This window comes from Aethalodelphis obliquidens, unplaced genomic scaffold (genome assembly GCF_003676395.1).
Source record: "Aethalodelphis obliquidens isolate GAN/ISIS:26980383/991018 unplaced genomic scaffold, ASM367639v1 scaffold5, whole genome shotgun sequence".
Classification (NCBI taxonomy): Eukaryota; Metazoa; Chordata; class Mammalia; order Artiodactyla; family Delphinidae; genus Aethalodelphis; species Aethalodelphis obliquidens.
The window spans coordinates 13489890-13502546 of NW_020837949.1; the positions used below are offsets into that span (position 1 = coordinate 13489890).

Consider the following 12657-nt stretch of genomic DNA (forward strand, 5'->3'; position numbering starts at 1 on the left):
CTCTTCGTTATTTATTGTTTTCTATTGGAATTTTTGGTTTCTGTATATTTCTTTTAACAAGAAGCACCTCAGTGTGTTCACATTGTAATTTCTTTGGCTTGTTTTGCATCTCCCTCTTCTCAAAAGACGCAGGGAAGAGCGTGTTCTATAAATTGCTGAAAACTCTGTGCAGACAGAGTGAAGGAAAGGGGTGGTGATATCTTATAGGAGACCAGAAATTCCCAGCCTCTGTCAGGCCAAGCAACAGCCCAACAAGGGCTTCTTACTTATTTCAGATCCGTGCTCTGAGCCCAGTTGACAGGGTTTAGTAAACCTAAGGTACCTTGAGTTACCTGGAGTACTGAGTGAACATTTGCTTGTTACTCTGTGGGCTTTATCCCAAGCTCTTGCCCATACCCTTAAGAATTTAGCAGGTTCTAGATGAGTGGCCCTGGAAGAGTATGATCTGCTGCTTTAGCCTGAATAACACCTCATGTCCCGCAGTGCAGTTTAAAAGCATGAGAACGTAGGACCAACCTCATACACTTTGTACCAGCTCTAAGGGACCTCCTGTACCACTGGGACGATCATTCCCCTGGGGCAGGTGTCCCACGTGTCTCCCATATCACTAGGGATCATCTGGAGGGCTTACGAACAACATTTAATGGAATGTTAATAGCCATGAATCTATTTTAATGTGTATTAGAAAAAAACATGACAAGCACATAAACCCCAAGACGTGAACTTTCTTCTCAAAAGTAATCAGAGTTGAAAAGTGAGCCAAGTTTTAAAACTATTAAACAGGTAAACACAGGAGGCAGCATGTGACTGGAGAGGGCTATGAAGGTGGGATCAGCCAGCTTCGGGTGTGGAGCCCCCGTGGAGGGAATGCAAAGACCCTGGGCCCTCACGCTGCCCGCCACACCACACATCTCCCCTTCTCTCTTTGCTTTTCCTCTTTTTCATTCTCTCTTCAAGTTTCTCCTCTTCTGGGCTTTTTCTTACTCCCCCTTCTTCCTCAGAGCATCCCAGGTGGTCCTCTGGGTTTTAAGAGGGAGAAGGAAGAAAGCTCCCGTTTATTGATCGTTATTTGCTGGAAGGTCACAAACATAGTATTAGTGCGGTGTTGGGTGATTCCTCGGGAGTGCTTCTCAAATTTTAAAATGCCCATGATTAGGGATCATCTGGAGAGCTGGTTAAAATGCCGATTCTGGTCCAGTAGGTCTGGGGTAGGGCCAAGAATCTCGCATTTCTAACGAGCCCCCATGTGAGCCTGATGCTACTGGTCCAGGGCCCACACTTGGAGCAGCAGGGATTGAAAATGTGGCTCTACTTCTTTACGTAACTGTGAGCAGGAAAGGATATTTGTAGGAAGAGGATGAGCTCTGAAATCACCTCTTTTGTCTGCAGTGAAAGCAATATAACGATTAAGAACACTGTTTAGGGCTTCCCTGGTGGCGCAGTGGTTGAGAGTCCGCCTGCCAATGCAGGGGACACGGGTTCGTGCCCCGGTCCGGGAGGATCCCACATGCTGCGGAGCAGCTGGGCGCGTGAGCCACGGCCGCTGAGCCTGCGCGTCCGGAGCCCGTGCTCCGCGACGGGAGAGGCCACGACAGTGAGAGGCCCGCGTACCGCAAAAAAAAAAAAAAAAGAACGCTGTTTACAAGTCCGCATGTCTTGCTCCATGTAAGGAATACAGGACGGTCCCTTATACTGACCGAGCCAGTTTGTAATGAAAACTTTGGGCTTAAATTGTTGCTAGGGCACTGCTAGGGGAACCAGCCACACAGAGGGAACGTGTAACCTAATCTTATTATGTGTGAAATAAGGAGCTCTGGCCTTGGAGAGAAAGGAAGTGTTCTGTTTCACCCCCTTGCTCAGGTGACAGGCCAGCTCCGGCCTGGGCAGGCAAACCAAGGTGCCCTTTTCCATGCGGGGCTGCTGCAGAGCCCTTTCTCTGGGTACAGAAAGTGGGGTTGTTGAACTCATCAGAGAGTATCTTGGTACGTCACATCTATTTGGTTATGAGAGCCAGACCCACCAGTGGGTTCCGAGGGTTACAGTAGATAACAGCATTTAGGAAACAAGCCAGCTACATACAATAGGACCCAGATTGAGGTCATATTAAAAAAGGGACTCAATTCGGGCCCAGGCTATTTTAAAGGAACGGACCCTTGATGTTATCTCACCTGTAGAGATAAGAGAGAGATGCTATTGCGTGGCCCTGCAATTTTACAGTATCCTTTCTGTTAAGGCAGAAAAATCTACAGAAGCTAAAAAGCAAGGCCATCTTTTCTTTTTGAGATTCAGCTGGAGCCAGACACTAAGCAAAAATCAAGCCCTTCTGTTGACACAAGGAGCCACATGATTGCAGAATATTAAATGCTAAAATGGTTCCTGGGGACCACATGATGGTGTTTAATTTGGTGTGGGGGCAGTCGATGTATTCCGGACTCTCTTCCACCAAAAACACACCCATTCACAATCTTCCATGTCATTTCCAGGGATTAGTGGATTCCCTAGCAAATCCACGGATTTCGATTAAACACCTCTGATGTAGTACACTTCCTTCTTTTTGCAGATGAGAAAACAGATGCCCAGACAGAAGGTGACTGACTGTTGGTCTCATAGCAATGCTTGGGGTGAACTAATTAGAAAAGAGGATTTAAGAACCACAGATGTCCCCAGGGAAACCAGGGGTGAGTATCTGCACATAATTTATTTCTGAAGGCCCCGAAGCACGAGTGCCAAAAGTTTTTTGAAAGAGTTAGAACTTTGAGCTGGGAGAATCCCAGTATTAGCCAAATCACATTTGAAGAAAAGTAGAAATAACTGGGCCAGAAACGTATGGGACCTAGATTTTATGATGCGTTCAAAAGACCTAAGTGAGAAGCCCCACTGCTACTTGGTAACTGTGTGCTAAGCTGTAGTTTGGGGTGTTTTTTAGGGCAGGTAATACATTTCTTTCAAAGTTTGAAGTCACATACCAGTGTGAATCTTCCACATTCCCCCAAACTACTCAGGCAAGGTGCCCCGTTGAAACAGAGGTCTCAGTTTGGCAACACACTTTGGGGTTCAGCCCCTAACACAATCCCTGGCAGAGTCTGGATGCTCAGTAAATATTTATTTGAATAAAGGGGTTTTATTTCACATTATGACAGTTTTCTGGAGATGAGAGATGCAGGAACCTGGATAGCCACCAGTATACAATGTGTAAGTACACAGTGGAGAGCTGGGGTTCCTAGTGAAGGATTTAGAATCTCGCCAACATAATGTTGAACAAAAGAAGCCAGACGCAAAAGAATACATACAAGATGATTCCACTTATATGGAGAACACATATGGACCATATTAACCTGTGCTATTAGTAACTGGAGTTCTGGTTACCTTTGGTGAGCAGGGGTTTGGTTATGGAGGGTATGTGGGAAAGAGGGCTTCTAGGGTGCTGGCAACGTTTCTTGACCTGGGTGCTGGGTACACCAGTGGATTCACTTTGTGATAGATAGTTCATCAAATGATACTCCTATGACTTAGCATTTTTTTCTTCCAGTTTTGTTGAGATATAATTGACATACAGCAAGTAGAAGTTTGTGTACAGCATAGTGATTTGACTGACACACATCATGAAATGATTTCACAGTAAGTTTAGTGAACACCCATCATCTCATATGGATACAAAATTAAAGAAATAGAAAAAATTTTTTTCCATGTGATGAGAACTCTTAGGATTTACACTCTTAGCAACTTTCAAATATAACATACAGCAGTGTTAATTATATTTATCATGTTATACATTTCATCCCTAATTTTTATTTATCTTATAACTGAAATTTTATACCTTTTGACTGCCTTTATCCAATCCCCCCTCCTCCCATCCCCTGCCACTGGTAGCCACAAATCTGATCCCTTTTTCTATGAGTTGATTTGTTTGTTTTTGAAGTACAGTTGACCTACAACACTATGTTAGTTCCTATTACACAACATAGTGATTCAATATTTCTATACGTTTCAAAATGATCACCATGATAAGTCTAGTTACCATCAATCACCATACAAATATATTACAAAGTTTTTGACTGTATTCCCCACCCTGTACATTTCATACCCACGACTCATTTTGCACCTGGAAGTTTGTACCTCTTAATCTCCCTCACCTATTTTTTTTAACTTTTTATTTCATATTGGAGTATAGTTGATTTACAATGTTGTGTTAGTTTCAGGTGTACAGCAAAGTGATTCAATTATACATGTACATATATCTATTCTTTTTCAGATTCTTTTCGCAGACTTAGCACTCTTTTATGTGTGTTGTACTTCAATAAAAAGTTCACTTAAAAACACACACACACAATGAAGGATCTAGGCCAGTGCTTCTCAAACTTGAATGTGCATACAAGTCACCTGCATATTTTATTAAGATGCAAACTTTTGACTCTTTTGGTCTTGTGTAGGGCATGAGAGTTTGCATCACTAGGGGCTGGTATCTTCAGGATCTTTTCTGAGAGAGATCCAGAGGTCTGAGGAAAGTTTCCTGGGCCTCTCCTTACCTGCGGTGAAGGAGATGGGGTGCAGGGATGTTAACCTAGTAGGTTATTAACAGACAGAGCGTAGTTTCCAAGACCAGCCCATACTTGGGTGGGCTGTGAAATTTGCCTGCTCTCAGCACCTTTGCGGAGGATTTTCTGAGTGCTGGGTGGTGATCAGAGCCTAGAGTTGTGCCACTTGAGTGAAGTGACCAGCCGATGTCCAGCCCCTGCAGCCCACATTAGGGACCCTGGCCTGTCTGGCCCATAGAAGCCCCTGGCTTACCCCAAAGAGCACACACACTGAGGGTGTTGGGAGCCTGGCTCCCTCTGTCCACGTGCACGGGCGAAACGGGATTGTCAGCCATGACCACTGTGTAAGTGAATTGGACTTCCCAGCTCCTCTGTAAAACTCTGCAGGATATAGATGCCCAACTTATATCAAGAAAAACCATGATTTTGAGTGGAAAAAAAGCAAGTCACACACAATATGATTCCTTTCATAGAAGCAGTAAAGCCAGGCAAAACTAATCAATGCCTTGTTCAGGGATAGAGATGTAGCTAGTAAAATATAAAGAAAAGATAGGAAACGATTACTAAGTACTAAGGAGGTGGTATTCTCTGGAAACAGGAGAGGAAGAGGGGGCCACCCAGGGCCTTCCAAAGTGTTAGGAATATTCTGTATTTTCTACTAGTGGTGGGTTCATGGCTGTGTATTTTATTACTACTCTTTAAACTGTATAGTATATGCACATTATATATTCTCTTTTACTTGTATGCAATGTTCACAATCTAAAAATGAAAATGCAGTGTGGTATCCTTTTTTTTTTTTGCGGTACACAGGCCTCTCACTGTTGTGGCCTCTCCTGTTGCGGAGCACAGGCTCCGGACGCACAGGCTCAGCGGCCATGGCTCACGGGCCCAGCCACTCTGCGACACGTGGGATCTTCCCAGACCGGGGCACGAACCCGTGTCCCCTGCATTGGCAGGCGGACTCTCAACCACTGCGCCACCAGGGAAGCCCCAGTGTGGTATCTTAAGATAACATTTGACGTTGGTGTTTCTTTGTGTTTGACTCTTTTTAGGATATTCTGTTATTTAAAAATTTTTGACATAACAGAGTAAGCTGGCAACTATGATTTTTTGGAAGGACACTTTATTTTGAGATTCTGCTGCTCTTACATTTTGGATGTTAAACTGCCCTTTCCTTTGCTGGCATTTTAATGAAATATTGGTGATAGTAACAGTGATTTGGAAACAAAAACTCCCTTATAAGTTAAATAACAAATTGAAAACTGTAAATTACCCGCAGCCCTTTCCCTTTTTTAAAAAGTTAACTTGATCTGTGACATTAAAAAGACTGGGAACTGCAGGTTTAGAGAGCTTTTCTTTGGGAAAGGAAGACGTTGCCCTCCAGCTCTAAGGAGTTTGAAAATAAAAGACAGAAAGAAAGAAAGGGAGGGAGGAAAGGACAGATGGACGGAGGGGAGAAAGGAAGAAAGAAAGGAAGAAAAAGAAAAGGGGGCTGGGGTAGAGGGATAATGCCTGCAGAAGATGAAAAATATGGGTAGAATCTACTAAAGTTTTTTCAAAGAGCTTTTCACATTCTCAAAACTTGTGTGTTAGTCTGGCAATCTTTCTCATGGTCTTAAAAGAAGAAAATGGAGTGGGTTAAACAGAACTGCTATATGTTATATTTAGTAGGAAACCAGCAAGTGGAACTGTGTTGAAACTTTATTTTCCCCAAACGGAAGTTGTGTGTATGTACACTGCCACCAAGTAGCAGTGTTCACAGAATCCAAGAGGTAGAAGGGAATTTAGAGGTAATGTAATAACTATTATAATAACCTGCATTTATTGACCTTTTAGCTATGTGCCCTGTGTGAATGTTTTACTGACACCAGCTCATTTAATCTTCTTATCAACCTTAAGGGTAAGTGCTTATCCCATCTTATTTTATTTTAGATAATGACTTATAATTTTATATAAATATATACATATTTGGGGGGGTAGTTTTAGATTTACAGAAAATTTGCAAAGATAGTATAGAGAGTTCTCATATACTCTTCATCGAGCTTCCCCTAATGTTAATGTCTTATATAACCATGGTGGATTTGTCAAAACTAAGAGGTTAACATTGATATACTACTATTAACTCAAATATAGATTTTATTAGGATTTCACCAGTTTTTCCACTAATGTCTTTTTCCTGTTCTAGAACCCAATCAAGACAGAGCATAATAGTTCGTTGTCCTGTCTCTTTAGTCCCCTTTGATCTGTGACAGCTTCTTAGTTTTCCCTTAAGATGATATATTCAATTATAAAAACTTCAAGTCCAAAGGAAATTGATACAGGGTGAAAAGGAAACGTACAGAAGGGGAGAGAATATTCGCAAACTATATATCTGATAAGGGATTAATATCCAGAATACATAAAGAACTCCTACAACTCACTACCAAAAAACCTGATTAACAAATGGGCAAAGGACTTGAATAGACGTTCCTCCAAAGAAGACATGAAAATAGCCAACAAGCACATGAAAAGATGTTCAACATCATTAATCATCAGGGGAATGCGAATCAAACCACAATGAGATATCACCTCACGACCATTAGGATGGCCACAATCAAATCGAACGAACCAAACAAATAACCCAAAAAACCCCCCAAGTGTTGGTGAGGATATGGAGAAATTGGAAACCTGGTGCACTCTTAGTAGGAATGTAAAATGGTATAGCCACCATGGAAAACAGTATAGAGTTGCCTCAAAAAATGGAAAATAGAATTATTATATGATCCAGAAATACCACTTCCGGGCATATATCCAAAATAATTGAAAACATGATCTCAAAGGGATATTTGTATACCCAGGTGTTTTTCACCATAGCCAAGAGGTGGAAGCAACCTAAGTGTCCATTGATGCATGAATGGGTAAAGAAAATGTGATTGGTACACACACACACAATGGAATATTATTCAGCCTTAAAAAAGAAGGAAATCCTGCCATATACTCCTAGGTGGACGAACCTTAAGGACATTATGCTAAGTGAAATAAGCCAGACACAAAAGGACAAATACCTTATGATTCCACTTACACGAGGTACACAAAGTAGTCCAACTCTTGGAAAGTAGAAGGGTGGTTTCCGGGGGAGGGGGGAAAAGGGAGTTGTTTAATGGGTACAGAATTTCATTTTTGACAGGTGAAAATGTTCTAGAGATTTACTATGCAACAATGTGCATAAATACTACCGAACCGTACACTTAAATGTTGGTAAAGTGATAAATTTTATGTCATGTGTTTTTACCATAATAAAACAAGAAGTTCAAGCCTTATAGACAAGTACAAAGGAAAAAACAACAAACCAACCAGATAGAACAGGAGCTAACCTTTCTGAGCAGACCCTGTTCACGGTTCATATCCATTCACAGCCCTCCTACCTTCTTTCTTGCCGAGACCCAGTTTTGTTTGAATTTGCTCTCCAAGTGGTATTTGCTCAGGGAAGACGCCCTGCTTTGGAGACAGTTTTACTTACTCTTAAAAAGTGTAACATTTTGTTGTTGACATTGCATTTTCTGCCCCTGGATGTTGTTCTTGGAATGTGTCCCTTATCATATAAGCCACTTTTAGTTGGATATTGTGTTCCTTGCAGGCGAAATCACCCTCACTGATAACCTTGCCACGCGTAGTAGACAGATGCAGCGCTACAATCCCACTGTGGAGAGATCTGGAGGACAGTGATGGAGGAAAATCTTCCCAGTGGGCAGAACTTGAGCAGTTCATCTGGTTGTTTGTTTTGCCTGGAAGGAGCAATGGCTAGAGGTATGGGTTTACATCGATTCGTGGGCTGTGGCTACTGGTTTGGCTGGACGGTCAGGGACTTGGAAGAACCATGATTGGAAAATTGATGACAAGGAGGTCTGGAGAACAGGTAGGCAAATAGGTTTCTCTGAATGGAAATGAAAGGGTAGACTCAGCAGAGGAGGATTTTAATAATCAGGTGGACAGAATGTCATTCTGTGGATGTCAGTCAGCCTCCTTCCCCAGCCAGTCCAGCCACTGCCCAATGTCAGGGATAAAGTTTATGCATGGGTCGTCAACATGGACTTCCACTCACCAAGGCTGATCTGGCTGTAACCACAGCCAAGTGCCCAGTCTGCCAGCACCAGAGACCAACACAGAGGACCTGATATGGTACTATTCTCCAGGGTGATCAGATAGTTACCTGGTGACAGATTGGTTACATTGGGCCACTTTCACCAAGGAAGGGGCAGAGTTTTGTTCTTACTAGAATGCTTACTCTGGTTATAGATATGCCTTTCCTGCCCACAATGCTTCGCCAAAACTACCATCTGTGGACTTACAGAGGGCCTTATCCACCATTAAGTTATTCCACACAGCAACAGCTCTGACTAGAAATTCATTTCACTGCAAATGAAGTGAGACAGTTGGCTCCCACTCATGGAATTCATTGATCTGAGCATATCCCCCATTATCTGGAAGGAGCTGGCTTGATAGAATTGTGGAAAGGCCACTTCACAATGTGGGTGAGGAGGAGGTTTGGGAAGCAGAAGATCCCAGGGGCGCCTCTTAGAACTACTATGTCCTGTGATTAAAGTTCATGGAAAATTACAGAGCAATTCAGGTAGGATTATTTTTTTTATTTTTATTTTTATTTTTCTGTACGCAGGCCTCTCACTGTTGTGGTCTCTCCCGTTGCGGAGCACAGGCTCCGGACGCGCAGGCCCAGCGGCCATGGCTCACGGGCCCAGCCGCTCCACGGCATGTGGGATCTTCCCGGACCAGGGCACGAACCTGTGTCCCCTGCATCGGCAGGCGGACTCTCAACCACTGCGCCACCAGGGAAGCCCCAGGTAGGATTATTGATGTCACAGTACCTTCAGTAATGAAAGTTTGGGTCACCTTGTCAGGCAAGAACCAGCTGAGATTCTTGCTGAAGACAAAGGGGATATGGAATTGGTAGAGGAGAAGGAAGTTTTAAATACCAGCTACATCATGTGACAAGTTACACAAATGAGGACTGTAGTAGTTATAAGTATTTCTTCTTACTTTAATGTGAATGTATTTGAATATCTAATTTTTTTTGTTTGTTTGACATTTATTTGTTTGTTTGTTTGTTTTTTAAATTTTTGGCCTCGCCACAGGGCTTGTGGGATCTTAGTTCCCCAATGAGGGATCAAACCCATGCCCTCAGCAATGAAAGTGAGGAGTCCTACCCACTGGACCACCAGGGAATTCCCTATTCCTCTTTCTTAAGGGAGAAAAAGGGACTTCCCTGGTGGCGCAGTGGTTGGGACTCTGTGCTCCCAACGTAGGGGGCCCGGGTTTGCTCCCTGGTCAGGGAACTAGATCCCACATGCATGCCGCAACTAAGAGTTCACATGCCATAACTAAGGACCCTGCCTGCCACAACCAAGACCTGGTGCAACCAAATAAATAAGTAAATAAATATTAAAAAAAAAAAAAAAAAAAAGAAAAAGATGAAGGTGGTAAATCCAGGATGAACAAAACTATTAAGAAGTATAACCTTAAAGGTAGCTCCTCTCCAAAAATAGAAATCATGACAAGCAGAACTGCATTACTTTAACTTAGACTGTGTAATTTTTTTATTTCCTTTTTTCCCTCTTATTCCCTTACCATCTAAGTGAAATGTGCTAATAAGGCAACTTTATATTTAAGTATTGAAGTTACAGGATTTCAGAGAGGGAATGAGCTAGAAGAGGAATGAACATCACCCAGAGATGGGTAAAGAGACTATGTGCTTTGTACTCTCCTTTGGAAAGAGGGCTAATGTGTTTTGGTTGTATAAAAGATCACTGTATCACGTTAGGTGAATGCATGATTTTGCTATTGTGTTTATTTGGAGGTTAAATGTGATTCAAAGAAGTATGTATGGATGTGAAGTTGACAAGGGATGGACTGTGGTGGTTTGTATTGTGTCAAATAGGCTCAATTGGAACTACATTTCCCAGAATCCCTGTACCTGTAGAGCTAGCCCAAAGAGGAATTTACATGAGGTTTGAAAGGCAGGAATGAAGCACCAGACATTACTCTCTGAAGGTCACCGTAGTCAGATAGATGCAATGACAGACACAGAGAAGTGCTGGTCGGTTCTGTCTTGTCCTTGCCTCTTCCACCCCTTTCAGCTCTTCTACCTAACTGCTGATCCTGTTGGCCTCAGGTCCACCACTAGTCACTGGGCAGCAACTCAGAGAAGCAGCAGCCACTCAGAGCCATGGCTTGCCCCATTGATGTCCCCATGAACTTTCCCTCTGCACTTCCCCTTTGGTGGTTGGATGTGCTTGGGTTTCAGATTGACTGATAGGTGACGTTATCTATGATCTTCCAGCTTCCCTCCTGGACCTTCACTTCCCCAAATGTAAGGTCTTATTCCACTGTAAATTCCTTACGTATTAACCCAACAGTTGGCAAACTACATACAGCTCATGGCTCAAATCCAGCCTGCCACCTGTTTTTGTAAATAAAGTTTAATTGGAACACAGACACACCTGTTCATTTACATATTATCTATGGCTGCTCAATGACCAGGTTGTGTAGGTGTGACAGAAACTACGTGGCTCCTGAAGCCTAGAATATTTATTATCGGGCACAGGAAAACATTTGCACCCTTCCTCCACTCATGCCAGGTGTGCTTCTCTGATTGGAACCTGACTGATACACAGGGCCAACCCAGACATCACTAGGGCACTTTAGAGTTCACTAGAAGAACTCTAAAGTTCAACTGAGGAGAACTCTGAAGTTACAGGGAAAGGGCATGGATGCAGGGAGAGCTGAAGAATTAGGAAGCTAATGCACTCTACCATATATACTGGTTTAAATCGAAAGTCTATTTAATTTTTTTTGAATTTAAAGAAGAAAGTGAAACAGAAGAAATTGCTCAACTTAAGATAAATGTTTCTTCACTGCAAGAGATGTTAATTCCTAAAATAATCTTCTAAGCCTAAAAAAAATTATGAATTATGATAACCATTAGAGGTTGAATTCACTAGTTTTTGAAATCACATTTCAGTTTTAAATAGAATTGATTTACTCCAAACTAGAAGAGATCAAGTGATTAATACTGTTTCGTTGCCTTCCTTTTCCCCTCTCCTCACTCCCAGTTTTTGCTTATACTGCTTTTCCCTTTAGTCCTGTTTCTCTCTTTAAGTGGATTCAGTGCCTATCATCTATTCCACTATGTGATGTCCCTATTCTAGAATTCTTTATTTTGACTCATCTCTTGGATAGATTTTATCATCAATACTTTTTTTTTTAAGAAGTGACTATAGTTTCTGAATTATTTCATGTTTGAGAGTGTCTGCCTGTTGCTTCTATGATGGTTTGATTGAATGTGACATTCTTAGGTCACACTTTTTCCTCTCAGTTCTTTTTAGGTCAACTCTGTGTCCTTTGGCATTGAATGTTGCTGTAAGGGGAGTCTGAGACCAGCTTGATTTTTTCCCTCCTTTAAAAGTGATCTGTTTTTAATTTTTCCTTCTACCAGAACGTTTGAACAATTTTTTTCTTTTTTTTGACTGTGCTGCTCGGCTTGTGGGATCTTAGTTCTCCAACCAGGGATCGAACCCTGGCCCTGGGCAGTAAGACTGTGGAGTCCTAACCACTGGACCACCAGGGAATTCCCTGAACAATTTTTTTCCTTTAAATCTTGACACTCAGAATCTTAAACAGGTATGTCAATGTTGGTTATACTAAAACAAAATTTCCTGACATATACATGATCTTTTCAATATTCATATTTAAGTTTTCATTCAAGTCAGAGAAATGTATATTTATAAATTTATAATAAATCTATATTATACCTCTGAATAATTTTAAGTTCCTTTTGTTGAGATCTGTACACAAGGGACATCAATTGTCCTTAAGTTAGAACATCTTTGATTTCTATATCTATCACATTCTTTCTAATTGCTTCAATCTCTGTGTCTTTTCCCTCGACTTCTTTTATCTTAAGTCTCTCCTCCATGCTGTTAATTTGATTTTCAGCCATGATTATTTTTTTCTTTTCTAATTTATTTATTATATCTATAATCATAGTATTTTCAATTTATTTCCTTAGCTCTGCAACCTCCCTTTTCATCTCATTCTGTTACTGTACTGTCTCATTTTTCAGTTTTTG

At 41.8% G+C, this 12657-nt stretch overlaps 1 long non-coding RNA gene across 1 annotated transcript in view; it reads left to right on the top strand.

Annotated features, from left to right (window-relative positions):
* The window catches only part of LOC113618030 (uncharacterized), a 31826-nt gene extending 22603 nt beyond the window's left edge, over window positions 1–9223 (top strand). The window contains exons 2-4 of the long non-coding RNA XR_003431857.1: window positions 2561–2678; window positions 6372–6435; window positions 8152–9223. This is a non-coding gene — a long non-coding RNA (uncharacterized LOC113618030). The remainder of the gene's footprint in view (window positions 1–2560; window positions 2679–6371; window positions 6436–8151) is intronic.
* The last annotated feature ends 3434 nt before the right edge of the window (window positions 9224–12657 follow it).